Here is a 16,194-nt window from a genome sequence, read left to right on the forward strand (position 1 = left end):
GGCGGGGGGCTATCCCCCTGTCAAACACAATAGCTAAGTGGGGGAGATCGCTGTACTAATGTTGGATAGTTAGCACATCGGCTCTGACCTGAGCTGATAGTTTTTTTTCCTTTGAACCTTTGATTTGAAGGGAAAAAAAATGATAGTGTGTACTAGGCTATAGAAAGTGAACATGGGGGGGCGTGACCGGAAGCGGAAGTAAGCGGACGCGAATCCGAGGAGCTCCGCCGAGGCCTCCTGTTAATCGCTGGCCATCCGAGCCCGACGAGCTTCTCCGTGGTTCCCCACCGTCCATCGGGGTTGCCGCTGGTACGGGACACAAACCGATACCCGTATTGCCCTCTGAAGCCACCGCAAACGCCGTCCTCCGGGCCGTGGCAGGCCGCCACCCGAGGACGCGGCGCCGCCATCTTGGGGCCTACGAAGTCCGGACGACGAACGCCAGCCATCCACCGCTATCCACCCCTGGAAACCACTCACATAGTGTCTGGGGTCTGCGGGGCTGTCTCCCGGAGGCTGGCGGCGAAAAGATAACCACCCTAAGCGGTGTACTTACACCCGGCCGCTTCGCAGAGCTCCGGGCGCCATATTGCGGCCTACAAGAACGCAGGACCACGCCAGCCTTTGCCATCACACCGCCGGAGTGAGGAGCCTGCCCAGCGGACACACATCACTGCCCAACCGGACACAGCACGGCCTGACCAACAGAGTACAGTGCCCGGCAGTCTCCCAGAGCGACCATCCAGGCCCTGGATCCGGCCTCTACCTCCACCAGGCCGCAGTGAGTACCAGAACGGCATCCCCCCCCCCCCTCCACAGCGGACTAATTCCACCATTCTTAGTGGGAACCTGTACCACAAACAGATCTGGGGGGCAGACCTTGGGGGCACAGGAAACTAAGCCCATCAGAGCAGGGAAAACCTGAGGTTCAGGCCTATTTACTGCAGACGGCGGCCATCTTGCTACTCCAAGTACACCCTGTACCTCCCTAACTAACTAGCTCAGCTTGGACTGAAACCACCTAACCCTTCCCCAGCATAACCCCAGCACAGGTGCACACCCCACTAACAATACAGTTCTCCTACCCAAGAACTGCCAAACTCTACCACAGGGGCAGTGGCCTGGTGAACAACACACATGACTGTAATGTAGAGAAACCCTGGTGACCAGAAGGGCCTGTGCACTGAAAACGGACCTAACACGAATATGTCCACACAATCAAAGAGAAGCACACACAGCCACATTCTCCGCTCCGTGGGGACGCCCCAGAAGAAGAAAAAGAATTCGCCAGCAAACCTTAGCAAATTCAAATACTGTGAAAAGAACAAAAGCTCTAAAATGGCAATGTCACGAAGAAACAGTATTGTGGAAGATATGGAAGATGATGAAGTCTCCCTATCGGCATCTGAAGACTCAACCGCAGGCCATGGCAAAACCGACCAGCTCCTTACCTACGCAGCTATGACAGACATCGCCGCTGATATCAAAAGCTCCTTTGCTGCAGCAATCACAGATATTAAAACCGAGCTAATGAGACTATCTGAGCAAATGGCAATCACGGACAGAGCTGGGAAAAGGAGGGACAGGGCACTGATCAGGCTGGACGACATTACTAACTCGCATTCCCAACATTTGATCGCTATGAATAGGCAGATTGAAGACCTGGACAATCGAGGTAGGCGAAACAATATCAGAGTCAGAGGAGTGCCCGAATCGGTACCCCCAGATCAGATCAGACCAGCCCTAACTGCCATCTTTAACACTCTCATCGAACGGCCGGAGCAATCGCCCATTGAATTTGACAGGGCGCATAGGGCTCTCAGACCCAGAGCGCAAGATGGAATACCCCCAAGGGACATCATCTGTTGCCTATCGAACTTCAGCCTGAAGGAAGACATCCTCCACAAAGCACGGATGAAGGAAAGGATAGTGCATGAAGAAGCTGAGATCCAACTTTTTCAAGACCTGTCGCCCATTACACTTAAAAATAGAAGAACGTTACGTCCGCTTCTAGAAGTACTGAAGCAAAGAGGAATCAACTACGGATGGAAGTTCCCATTCGCACTACAAGCAAACTTCCTGGGGAAACAGCATATGCTAAAAGTCCCTGAAGACCTCCAAAAATTCTGTGAGGAACTACAGATAACACCGGTGGAACTCCCGGAGTGGTATGCAGAATTCCTCATGCCGCCGGCGATCAACAACCCACAATTCTCAGCAGGTCCCCCCCAGGCACAATCGCCTTATCAACTAGGCAAGCACCGCAGAAGCGCTGACAGACACAATTTAGAGTCCCCAGCCTCCTCCAAAAGTGCTAGGAGCCCGAGAGGGAGAGAATCAAGAGGCTACTGAAATGACCGAACCTTCTACAACATAAATCCTGTACTGATGCAAGTTTCTCCCAGCTCTCTAGTACGGCACCATGAAATGGAACAACCCACCTTGTTTTGTTTTGTTTATGAAAACTCACCCACTATTCGGCTGTCACTATCCTGTTGCAATAGAGGGGCACACAACTCTAAAAACTGAAGGTTCCCCCTTTCACCTCCCCCTCCCCTAACATGGTTAGACCTCAGTTCTCTGCGGAGAGACTATAACATTCTGCAGCAACAACATTGACTTTTATTCTGTTATGCTTTAACTTTTGTCTTTTATCTAGGCTCTGAGAATGGCAAAGTGTTAAGCGCCTAAATATCGCTATTGGTGCCGGAGATGCTCCTCTACATATCCAGAGATGGTGTACCTTTCATGACTGCAGAACAGTGAGTTACATTGCATGAGCCATCGCTGTATATTCCCCCCCCCAACATAACATGGGGGAAAGTATACCCTTGCAGCTAGCAGCAGAAAGCAATAACAGGTTAACCCTGAAGACACTATTTAATCCATCTGGACTAGGCCTCCTTCTGCATAATCGGGGCAAACAGCTGCGAAGATCCCTCTACTTCACTCGCTATGTCATATCATGCTCGGGGATTAAAAGGGAGGGCTGGATCTATATGACACAGAAACCTTGTTCATCTCTTGCTTGTTGTGGGGAAATTATCGCTCTTGCACAGGGACTAGGCTACCCCTAGAATACACGGAGATGCCTGGACCTAGTAATGCAATTCGGAAGAGTTGAAAGTTAAGCACTTTCTCACTTAGGCTTTGGGTTACAATATGACGGGGTCTTGTCTTTGCTTTGAATTTTTTTTTTCTTTTTTTTTTTCTTTTTTGTGTGGTGGGTTTTCTTTTTCTTTGCAAGTACTTGTTCTACGGCTTGGTGCCTAGGCCTTAGCTTCTTTTGAATGGTTTATAAAGTGTTTATATAGTTAACTTCTCTTGCAAACCGATTAATGGTAACTTGTACATCTCCCTCCCCCCCCCCATTACTCAAATCCACTATAGCCTACAATAGATGCTACTGACTGGTCTCAGATACCTTACTTACAGATATCCTCTTGTTGGGGATTAGACACAATGCACTGAGCCAGGCCCTACCTCTGGTCACCTACATTGCTGCCACAGAGCAGTCCAAAGAAACAGTCACCGTTTGACTGCTTGTTGGTCACCTCCCACTATCCCCCAAAGGGAAAATACCAACGCATACGCATATTGGTTGAATCCCAAACAGACCCACCATCGACTAGTGGCTGGTGGGTACTTTTCTTCATATACCTTACATTCTTAAGTCTTTCATCCCCTTTTCTCCTCTTACCTTACCCCCCCCCCCACCCCCTACTCCCACTCCCCTTCCGTACCCCACGCACATACGCATTCTCCTCTTCTAACCCACAGCACCCTACCCTACCACGCTGTACCACCTACAACTCCTGTGAAAATCATTCACGGAGGTAGCTTCTTCAGAACCCATCCATCCTAGATCAGAGGTCAAGATGGCATATGCTTTCCTAGGGAAAAAGCCAACTCTTGTCTCACATAATGTAAATGGCCTGAATATTCCTGAAAAACGGTCTAGATTGTTAAGAGAACTTAAAAAAGTACGTCCCTCTGTGGTATTTCTACAAGAAACCCACTTCAAGGACAAAAATATTCCTAAACTCACTGACAATATATACACCAAAGCTTATCACTCTACTAATCCCCTTGCCAAAACGAAAGGAGTGTCCATCCTACTGAACAAAGACGCACCCTTTGAACTAAAGCACCAACTTATTGACCCTGAGGGACGATATTTGTTCCTGAAGGGCACCTGGGAGGGATCCCCTATAACACTTGCTAATGTGTACTTCCCGAACACCTCCCATGTGCCATTCTGTGGCAAAATAATCGAAGAACTTAAATGGTTTGCGGAGGGATGTGTTCTTCTGGGCGGGGATTTCAACATACCTCTTTCACCCCTGAAGGACACCTCTTCTGGACACACCCATGTCAGTTACAGGCTTCTTAAACGAATGAAAACACTATTGCAGTCATTGACTCTGGTGGATGCGTGGAGATCCATGCACCCATCGGAGAAGGACTTCACCTTTTACTCCGCACCTCACAAACGATACTCAAGAATTGACATGATCTTTGTCTCACAAAGAGACTTGGGTAACTTACTTGCAGCTGAGATTGGCATTATTGCCCTTTCTGACCACGCACCCACGGCTATCTCAGTTGAACTGGGTGCACACCGCAAACCCGCATTTAATTGGAGACTTAACCCTACACTCCTTACTGACCAAATAGTGAGAGATGACATTCAAAACACAATTAATACATACTTTCGCAATAACATTGACACTGATACAAACCCACTAAACAATTGGGAAGCCCACAAGTCAGTGGTGAGGGGTGAACTGATAAAATGGGGCGCCAGGAAGAAAAGGGAGAGAGAGGGTGAAATTACAAAACTATCCCAACAAATTTCTAAATTGGAACTACAACATAAACAATCCCAATCTCGCCGGGTAGAAGAGCAACTGACTGAACGCAGAAAGGCACTACGCCTCCTGCTGGATCTCAAAATCAAAAGATCACTCTTTTTCAGGAAAAATATTTTTTATGAACAAGGGGACAAAAGTGGGAAACAACTAGCTAAGGCCCTGAAGGAAGCAACAGTATCTAGTCATATCCATGCCATAAAGGACACAAAGGGGACACTGCAATACAAATCTAAAGAAATGGCAGACCTGTTCCACGATTACTATGCCAAATTATACAACCTGCCGGCCCAACACAAACCGTCCCACATAACTCAGACAAAACAAGAAGCAATTAAAGACTTCCTGGAAAACAGTACCGTATATACTCGAGTATAGGCCGACCCGAATATAAGCCGAGGCCCCCAATTTACCCCCAAAAAAACTGGCAAACTTATTGACTCGTGTATAAGCCGAGGGTAAGACATGCCTGTCCATCCCTGTGTGTGTGTCCGTCCATCCCTGTGTGTCCGTCCATCCCTGTGTGTCCGTCCATCCCTGTGTGTCCATCCATCCATCCCTGTGTGTGTGTGTGTCCATCCATCCATCCATCCCTGTGTGTGTGTGTCTCCATCCATCCATCCATCCATCCCTGTGTGTGTGTGTCTCCATCCATCCATCCATCCCTGTGTGTGTGTGTATCCATCCGTGTGTGTGTGTGTGTGTGTGTGTGTGTGTGTGTGTGTGTGTGTGTGTGTGTGTGTGTGTGTGTGTGTGTGTGTGTGTGTGTGTGTGTGTGTGTGTGTCCAGCCTACCTGTGTCCCGAGCCTTTGTCCCGAGCCTCCGTCCCGTGCCGAGCCTCCTTGCCTCCGTGCCTCGCCGCCGTGCCTTGCCTCCGTCCCGTCCCGTCCCGTCCCGTGCCGTGCCTTGCCTTGCCTCCGTCCCGTGCCCTCTTCGTCGGCGCCTCGGCGGCCATTGTAAAATTCAAAAGCTGCGCCGCCGCCTTCGCCTGTGATAGGCGGAACACTGAATTTCCCAGCAGCCTGTGTTCCGCCTATCACGTACATCGTATCATCCTCGTCCGTAGTACGAGGATGATACGATGTCCGTGATAGGCGGAACACAGGCTGCTGGGAAATTCAGTGTTCCGCCTATCACAGGCGAAGGCGGAGCCGGAGGCGCGGCTTTTGAACTATAGAATGGCCGCTGTCTGTCTGCTCGACACGCTGATCGAGCGGGCAGACAGCGATGACTCGAGTATAAGCCGAGGGGGGCACTTTCAGCCTCAAAAAAGAGGCTGAAAATCTCGGCTTATACTCGAGTATATACGGTAACTTGCCTTCTCTGGCAAGTGGCGAGGCAAACAAATTGGATGACCCTATAGCTATGTCAGAGATCTCAGACGCAATATTTGATTTAAAAACAGGTAAAAGCCCTGGACCTGATGGCTTCACGTCACAATATTATAAGACTTACACAATTTCTCTCCTAAAACCTCTCCAGGCGGCCTTTAACTTCCTAGCAAAACACAGAAACAACTCCAACTCATTCTTAATGGCACACATAGCTGTTATCCCGAAACCTAACAAAGACCACTCCGACTGCGCAAATTTTAGGCCCATATCACTCCTAAATGTTGATCTCAAGATCCTGGCCAAAATATTTGCCAATAGATTGAAACCCCTTTTAGCAAAGATCGTAGGCCCTGAGCAGGTGGGATTCATGCCAGGTAGGGAAGCACGTGACAATACCACTAAGGCACTGAATCTTATCCACTTTGCTCAAACCTCCAAAACAGCTGGCATCCTGCTCTCCACTGACGCAGAGAAGGCTTTCGATAGGGTCTCCTGGGACTACATGATGGACACCTGTGCCCATATTGGATTAAAAGAGAACATGCTATCGTGGATCTCAGCCCTCTATCGAAATCCCCAGGCCCAAATTAAAGTAAATAACATACTCTCAGACCCCATCTCGATCCACAATGGAACACGCCAAGGATGCCCTCTATCACCACTTCTCTTTATTATCACTTTAGAACCCCTAATAAGAACAATCAACCTACACAGAGATATCCAGGGCTTCGTAGTAAACCATAGAGAATACAAAATAGCCGCATATGCGGATGACCTTTTACTCTTCATCACCAACCCACATATATCTTTACCAAATCTTCAAAAAGTGTTTCAAACCTTTGGGTTCATTTCCAACTTTAAAGTGAATCAGTCGAAATCTGAAGCACTCAACCTTACATTATCACCTGATCAATTTAAGAGGTTGAAAGACAACTATCCTTATAAATGGGAACAGACCACACTCAAATACCTGGGAATAAACTTAACTAACAGCCTTGACACTCTATATCACTACAACTTTAAACCTTTATTATCTACAATAACTAAAGACCTGCTGAGATGGAAACCAAAGAAATTCTCATGGTTTGGCAGAGCGTCCATCTTGAAGATGACGATACTGCCTAGACTATTGTACCTATTTAATGCTCTACCCATAAAAATTCCGGAAACCTTTTTTAGCACTCTCCTTAAAGCACAGAGAGACTTCCTTTGGGCAGATAGAAAACCCAGAATCAGTTTCACTCTACTAACGCTTCCCAAAAGTGAAGGAGGCATGGGTCTTCCTGACTTCAAAAAATATTTTCAGGCGGCACACATCACCAGACTTATAGACTGGCACTGCCATGGCCCAAACAAAGACTGGGTCCAATTAGAAAGCGATCTAACCCTACATAAAACACTTTACTATCCATGGTCTATACACTCCAAGAAAGACAAACAGATAGGACACCCACTGATTGAAAACACAATCAATATCTGGCACAAAATAGTGAGTCTTTACAAGATCGCATCCGTCCCGGGCCCGCTGACACCGCTCACCAATAATCCTGCTTTCCCACCAGGTATGCACCATAAACTACCACATGACCTCCTCATTCACCACTGTATAGCAAACTCGAAAATCAAAACATTTGACGCACTTAGCTCCGAGGTGGGTGAGGCATTTCCTGGCCTGTGGTTTTACATGCAATTACGGGACTTTGTGGTGAACAGTAAGCATAAATCTAAATGTAGCCTCCCGTTGACACAGCTGGAATCTATATGCTTAAAAAGATCACCGGTAGCGCACACCACGTCCCTTGCATACTCATGGCTAATACGTACGCCACACGTGGATAATAATAAACACAAGAAGAAGTGGGAACTTGACCTTAAACTGAAAATTTCTGAAAAGCAATGGGAAAAGGTGTGTATTTTGACACACAAATGCTCATTAAGCTCTAAATACCAAGAGATTTCCTATAAGGTCCTCACCCAGTGGTATCTGACACCGCAAAAGACCGGGAGATGGTCTCATCCCACCTCGGATGATTGCTGGAGATGTAAAACTTGTGTAGGCTCCTTTATACATATCTGGTGGGAATGCCCTCTCATCCGCACTTATTGGGACGAAATTAGGACCTGGATAAAACATATAACAGAAACTAATCTCGAGCTAGACGCAGCAGCGTGCCTGATTAATCTTGTCCCAACTACCTTGAGTCGCTACAAAAAATCACTCTCTCGACATTTACTCGTGGCTGCTAAAACACTCATACCCATCTATTGGAAAACCCCCAGAGTCCCAGGAGTTAGGGACTGGTTAAACAGAGTGCAATACATTTATAAAATGGAGGAAATAGTGGCAATGGAAAAAGAGAATAGCACTTCCTTTAATAAAACTTGGCAACCTTGGCTGGCTTTTTCCCTCTCTTCAGATTACCAATCACTTATGGGCTGAACTTCCCTTCCCCATTATTCTCAAAATAAAAGGAAATAGAAAGGAGAAACAGAATGATTGAGCTATACATGCCTCTATTAGATATACACTTAACTTAAGGAATCGAACCTCAGTGCGATGGTACCCCTCCCCTCCCCCCCCTCGACTTCCATCCCCCTTTACCTTGTACCCCCTTTCACCCTCCTTCTAATACATGATCTACCCAGTGGTATCTTTAGTTTTCACTTTAGCTATTGGATCATACTTTATCTTTTGTTCTAATTGAGATACTTGGTTACAACACAAATGCTATCTATCTGTATCAATGTATGTATACATACCACTGTTGACGACATTTATAATCTTATGTTAATTGTAAACCTGACTATATTCTCAATAAAACCTTTGATTGTGAAAAAAAAAAAAAAGAAAGTGAACATGCCCTTCTTGTAGGATAACCCCACCATTCATGACATAAGTAGCGTAGGCTCAAAGATCAGTGGTGTTGATCTTGCTACTTGTCCCAAGGTACTCTAGAGTTAGAACTAAATGTGCTGTCTAAGTAACCTAAATTAAATGTTTTCCACATTGTCCTATATCCACCATATGGCTAGTGTGGATAGATAAATTCAGTTTTTTTGCCAAACCTACATCTTGCTCCCATCACATTGCCCTGGCCTGAGTTGGTACAATTGCACCAATATCATTATATTTGCAACTCCATTATTCCCATAAATACATTAGCTGGTTCTCCTTAGCAATGCATATAGCAAAATGTATTTTCTTACATCATGTTTTCAACCTAAGCATCTTACCATATGTTGTCAAAATGGGGTGACAAGTTTATGGGACTCCCTGTGCAGTGAGTTCCATTTCAAAGAAAACAAAACGTTAACCGATTAAGTCTCTTGGTGTGAATGGCTGTGACCTGCTGTATAGGATTTTGCTGCAAAGTTGTGGAAGGAAGTGTAACAAAGTTCATTTGAAGAAGTTTTCTCATTCATGTCTCCCAATATATCTTTTAGCTTTAGCTATCATTCTGCTCATACATATGAAATCTGTGCTCAGTCTTTTTTGGCAAGAACAACACTTTATTTTACACATTAGTCTTTGCTTGCAATTTCACTTTTACTATCAACTTGATTTTTGTGCATTGATGCCTAAAAGTAATGTGTAACAATGCATTAAAAAGGTTCTCATCAATAACTGTAATACCATGTGTTTTTGTAGTTTCACAAAGATCTAACAAACTGTGTAAAAACCTCCAACTGCTCTTAAAAGGAACAGGTTACAAGGAGATGTAAACATATCAAGAGTTTCAGGCAAAAATCAGAAAATGTCTGCAACATTTTGGAGTCAAAGGTGAAATGGGCTCTAAATCTGTCTGAACTGTTACAGAGCCACCTGTCAATTATCCATCACCTGTTCTGGTCCTAGAGACTCTTCAATGGCCTCATTATTTCACTTTTTTTTAGAGAAAGTAAAAACAGGCAGCAAAAAAGTAAAACAACAAAGCTGAATTCTCACTAGATATAAAGAACCACTAGTTAAAAAAAATAAGGGGCATTGAATGGGACTCACACAAAACATTTATTGCAGAAAACCTGCAATGAATGTTTGGTGAATGTCATGTTTACCACTTTAAAAGTATGCCCCATAATGTATTTTTTAAAGCAGTGAGTGTAATTACCAGAATTTGACTGGGCATCAGCATCTTAGCCCTGTTACACACGGTCGAAGATTCCGACGGAATGTGTCCTATCGGACCGTTTTGTCGGATAATCCGACTGTGTGTGGTCTCCATCGGACTGTTTTACGGACAAGTTGGAAAACTCTGACGGATACTCCGACGGACCAAGTTTTCCAACTTGTCCATAAAATTTTCCGCCAAAATGCTCCAATCGGACATACTCCGATCATGTGTAGCCTACTCCGACGGACAAAGTACCACGCATGCTCAGATCAAATTCCTAGACCAAAGCTATTGGCTACTAGCCTGAACGTAGTCCCATCGTAACAAAATAACGTCATCACGTTATGTACAATCGGATTTTCCGACAACTTTGTCCGACCGTGTGTATGCAACAGTTTCGGACAAAATCCAACGGATTTGGTTGTCAGAATGTCCGACCGTGTGTACAAGGGCTTAGAGCTCAGAATGGAAAAGGGAGAGCATCAGGGCTGCACAGAGACCTGTGGAACGATATGGAAAAATGATACTGCTCAGCCCCACGACTGAAGAAGTGTGAATAAGGCACATAGAAAACCATTGTTTACTGGTTTACTGAAGTGTGAACAGGCCCTAAAGGAGGCCCTACTGGGGATGAAAGAGTCACAGGGCTGGGGAAAGAAACAAAATAAATGAATCAAATGAATGAATAAATAGATGCTTGAATAAATACATTGACTGGACATCTTAGGGTTGGAACCTTTTCTGAAACTCAGAAGAGGGTTTCTATACTTTCATAACAGGACCGATTTGTAAGAATACCATATTGCTTATGAATTGTATAAACTGATGTTTTTACATTTCAATATTGTGTGTTTGTGTATTTTCCTCTGTTGCTTTAAAATGATTCTCTCTTCTTGCAGAAAGCTCAAAGAATTGATGGGAATCATATCTTAATATTTTAGGACTTTTCAGCCTCTGTTGCCCAAATGTGATTCATCTCAATCTTCAAGAACCTCTATGAAAACAACATCTGTTTTGTTCTTCTATAACCAGCTAAATTACATGTCCTCTTGAATGGTGACTGGAGAATATGATTTGAAAATCCAAAATAGACTACTCTGCATTTACAATTGGACTCCACACTTCTGACCATCTGAAGCACAATGACGTTTTCCCACAGAGTATCTCCTTTGTGACTCATTCTTATAGAAAATGGCTAATCTTGAACTTGGAAAGGGAATCAATTTCCATAAAGTTACTCATGCTTATTTATATTTCATGCTACTCTGGTTTTCCTCTTGTTTAACTTGCAATCCTATCTTTCTTGTTCATTGTTATGAACTAAGGTAGTGAAGAGGTGGGCAGGAGCAATCCCCTAAAAGAGGAAGACAGGAGCAGGGTGTGTTTTAATGAGGTCAGCTGCTGAAACACTTCCTCACTCTACTAATAGCTTTAGCGACCTGCAGGACAGATACCAGGAAGGCATAAATGAGTTTTCTATAGAAGAAAGCAGAGGCTGAGGTGATGCCTGCCCCACACCACAGGGACAGATTTGTTTTTTCTGCAACAGAGATGCCTTAATGGGATATTGGTACATAGGGAAGCTGTACTCAGGTAATCTTAGGCTTTAGAATAGCAATACCAGTGAGATAGCCCTACAGGATCAGTGCTATTTTTTATTTATTTTTTACTTTCTCAATAGTAAAAAAAAAGTGGCTGCTCTGCACAGTTAAGAAGGAGCAGGAAAAGACAGCATTAGCAGACCTAAAAAATAGCTACTATGTCTGATTGAGGTGATGTGCTCACCAAGCTCTTTCATGCATAGCCATGTGTTTTCCAATGCATGTGTATGGAAGTGTTCTGTTGTACACTGTCTGTGAAGTTGTTTACATTCATGTCTGGTAACTATGTTAGAAGTTTTCTTTAATCTAATATGTAATATTTATCAATTAACAAATATTAACAAATGAATGAATGGATTAGATCTTTATAGAATAATTGAGTTATATATGTATATCTTCTAGATATGGATAAAGTGAATTATATGAACTTTTATATTTATGTGAAAATATATATTTTTATAATAATCTGTTCTTCTCTTTGGAGAAATAACATGGTATAAATTAGCTCTCACCTTTCCCCATCACATGAGAAGAAAGGTTTCACATGTCTTAAGATGTAAAAGTTTCAGTATTTTAGTTAAGATTTTAGGATAAGTTCTTTATACTACAATATTTCTTGATTAGGATATATATTTAGATATAGATATAGATATATGTAGTATTTGATCTTATGCTAAAGGAAACATATTGTATACATTAAATGGTTTCACAGGTTGTTCTTGCCCACTCCTGAGGAATGTCAGTGCATAGAGACTGAGCAAATCCCACCATTACGCGTGGGGGTTAAAGCCTGTGTTTTTTTGTAATACTGCAAGACACATGAGAACCTTCAACCAACCCTTTTAAAGATAAAGTGGGGGTCAGATTTTAAGAGTAAAAGCTTGTAACAGGAAGACAGTTAGCTGATTTGCTTCACACACACAAAGATACACATCTGATTCAATCTTCATATTAAGATTATTATCACAATATTGATGTTATTTTTACATTTTACATTTTGATATTGTTCTTGTAATATTTTTCTATTTTATTATTAAATCAGTTTTTTAGCTTTTACACGAGAACTGAACAGATTTTCTTGGAACTTTCCTCATCAATATAATTTACACAATATCGATTAATACCATAATAATGGTATTTTAACAAACTACCATAGAGTTCCTGTTACAAACTGATTCTTCCTGTTAAGAGGCTGCTTCCTGTCCCTGCTTAAGGGTCAGGAAACCCCTCAACGCTATATATACAGTATATGGATGTATTACAGAAAGTGAAAGAGAGTGTGGCCAGAGGTGCTGCTGGCTGATCTGTGCTGTATCCATCCACACTGAAAAGGGACAATAGGCAAGTGTTAAAGTGTTACTACACTATGTAGTTCACTGTTTGTTATATTACTGTCACACTTGTGTAAGTGCTCCTGTGTGGTAATCAGAGATATCTGTCAGAGGCTTCTCTGATTCACTGAAACTTTCTAATTGCATACTGCAATATACTTGGGCTATTCTCAATGCATGTGAGATCAAAGCTAATTTTATTATAACATATAAAGTGGCTGGTTTGTGTTGAAGTGTATATCTACCACTTACATTTTTAAAGCAACAGTGTCCCCTTTTGGTCTGGGGGGTTCCTAACTAGCATTAGCCCAGGGAATGTTAAACAGCTCAGGGTAGCGACAGGATAAGCTTCCGATGGCCATTTAGATAGGTAGAGGCCCAGTAGCATTGATAGCCTAGGATAGGCTAGATAGGCCTGATTTGCCGTGCAGGTGTAACTTCTTCGCCATCTGTGTATTCGTCTGTACAAGTGTACCTAGGAAGCCACCGCTCTAATAAAATAATCATATTAGTACTACTGCTGTCAGTTATTTTGGGTGAGTTACTAGTTATTGTCCTAGAAAGGGATCATCTCTACATACATCTCTACATACACTGGAGCCCTGTTCTAGGTGGAGGCACTGCCAATTATATATTATACACTATACATGGTTACCTGCAGTTTAGCACCATAGCCTGTGTGGAGAGGGCAATTTCATATGACCCCCCTATAACAGGGCTACATGTGTTAACCAAATAGCTATCACCTTTACCATGGTTGATGCTTTGGAGGCATAGGCTGCAGACCACATTGGTACTGATAGCAGCAGATGTGTTAATTTCACTACAGGACTTGTTCTATTTGCTGTCTGTTCAAATGGTCGTCCTGACACTAGCCAATTTTTACCAAACACATACCTGAAGTCTACACTTTCAAAATAATTAGGCATATCGGGATGAAAAGGGATTTTGGGAATGTGGAGTTGTGGTTTTGGGGTGTTTTTGTACTCTTTTGATATTTTAATATACTTTTATAACAATGATTTATGGTACTGGGGGAAAAAAAGAACCTCACAATTTTTTTTTGTTTAAACTGTTATGCCAGTGGCTAGTTTGTTAGAAGTTTAGGGCTTTAGCATTATTTTTGTAGGAGTAAACTTTACCTTAGCTTAGGATCCATTACGTCTCCTACTTCCACCATTCAAGTCAGGCCTAATAGTGCTGGAAAATAGAAAAGAGAGGGCGAGAGAGAGAGCCTCTAAGGAAGAAGGTAAACCTTCAGGCTCTGAGGAAGACAGTAAACCTTAGAAACGAGTCAGCAAGTAGCGGTTCGCATGTCCCTTTCTTCAGAACCTGGAGACTGCGATCAGTGGGCGGACTGTCACAAGTCAAAGATTGTTACAAGCGTGATTTTCTTTATACCTTTGTGAGTAGTTTTTAATATATTTTTTAATTAAATGTATCAAAGGATAATGCACAAGGCTGGTGCACCCTCCCTTTTCTGTTTTCCCTGTTTGATTGCTAGGATGCCCCTATCCTGAAGGGCAGCAAGGCCGCTAGCTATTACCCATCCTGAACTTTGGACTCCTTGGCTAACACCTTCGTGCGCGAGAGTATTTTGTTTTGCTGTATCTAATAGTGCTGGATACAAACGCAACAGGTGTTGTAGAAAAAACAACATCTAAAAAAAGCCTTCTTTAAGATGCCATACACACTATACAACATTTGTTGTATGATTTCCTTTAGATTTACCAAAACCATGTAGTGCAAGGGTCCGCCTGATTGCATGCAAATTGAAACTCTTAAGGTTTGACCTCATTTTGTATGGTTTTGGTAAATCTGAAGGAAAAAATCTACAGAAAATTGCCCAGCTTAAGCTGACTTGCAGGCCAGTCAAGTTCCTCCACTCCAAACTCACTCATCCATGTCTTTATGGACCTTGCTTTGTGCACTGGTTCAAATAATTTGGTGGAAGGGTGATTATGATGTGGGGTTGTTTTTCGAGGGTGAGGCTGGGCCCCTTAGTTCCAGTGAAGGGAATTCTAAAGGTGTCAGAATACCAAGACATTTTGGACAATTTCATGCTCCTAACTTTGTGAGTACAGTTTGGGGATCACCCCTTCCTTTTCCAACATGACTGTGCATCAGTGCACATAGCAAGGTCCATAAAGAAATGGATGAGCAAGTTTGGGGTGGAGTAACTTGACTGGCATGCACAGTCCTGACCTCATCATGATAGAATGCCTTTGAGGTGAATTAGAGCAGAGACTCTGAGCCATGCCTTCTTGTCCAACATCAGTGCCTTACCTCACAAATGTGCTTCTTGAAGAATGGTCAAACATTCTGTAAGGTCACCTGAGACCAGGTGACAGATGCACTCCGTAGGAGTCGGAAGTGCACCGCTAGGTAGTGGACCTTAGGACTGACTGCTGTGGATTGTACCCAGGGAGATTCAGGATACAGGTCTACAGGATCACTAACACAGATCCCAATTGAAGCTGGAGCATCGATTCCCCAGGGCGCGGAGTCTAAGAGCCATCGGGTGTTCGCCAGAGCCTCCCAGTGGTGAGGATGGACTTCGCTGCAGTCTGGCTCCAGGTCGCGGCCCCTAGGGTCTCACAGCTCACGCTCACAGTAGACTACAGGAGAAGGAAGCAGCAGGCTGGAATGACAAGGATAGTAAGGGGATACGGTAAAGGTCAGGGCAACTAGCAGACAGGAACAACAGAGTACATGCCAAAGGTTCAGGGTCACAGGCAGACAGGGATGGTCTGGGACATGCAAAAGTTCAAGGTCACAAGCAGACAGGAATCGTTGAGAACACGCCAAGGTCGGTAACAGAGTCAAACATAAAGCACACGGCAAGCAGGAAACAGGAAGCCAAACACACAATGAATACACAATGGTTGATCAGCACCGATGGCTTGCAGTGCACAGGTTAATATAGGGTTCCCTGATAGGGCCTG

Source organism: Lithobates pipiens, unplaced genomic scaffold (genome assembly GCF_037356315.1).
Source record: "Lithobates pipiens isolate NorthernLeopardFrog02 unplaced genomic scaffold, aLitPip1_a1.2 Scaffold_27, whole genome shotgun sequence".
NCBI lineage: Eukaryota > Metazoa > Chordata > Amphibia > Anura > Ranidae > Lithobates > Lithobates pipiens.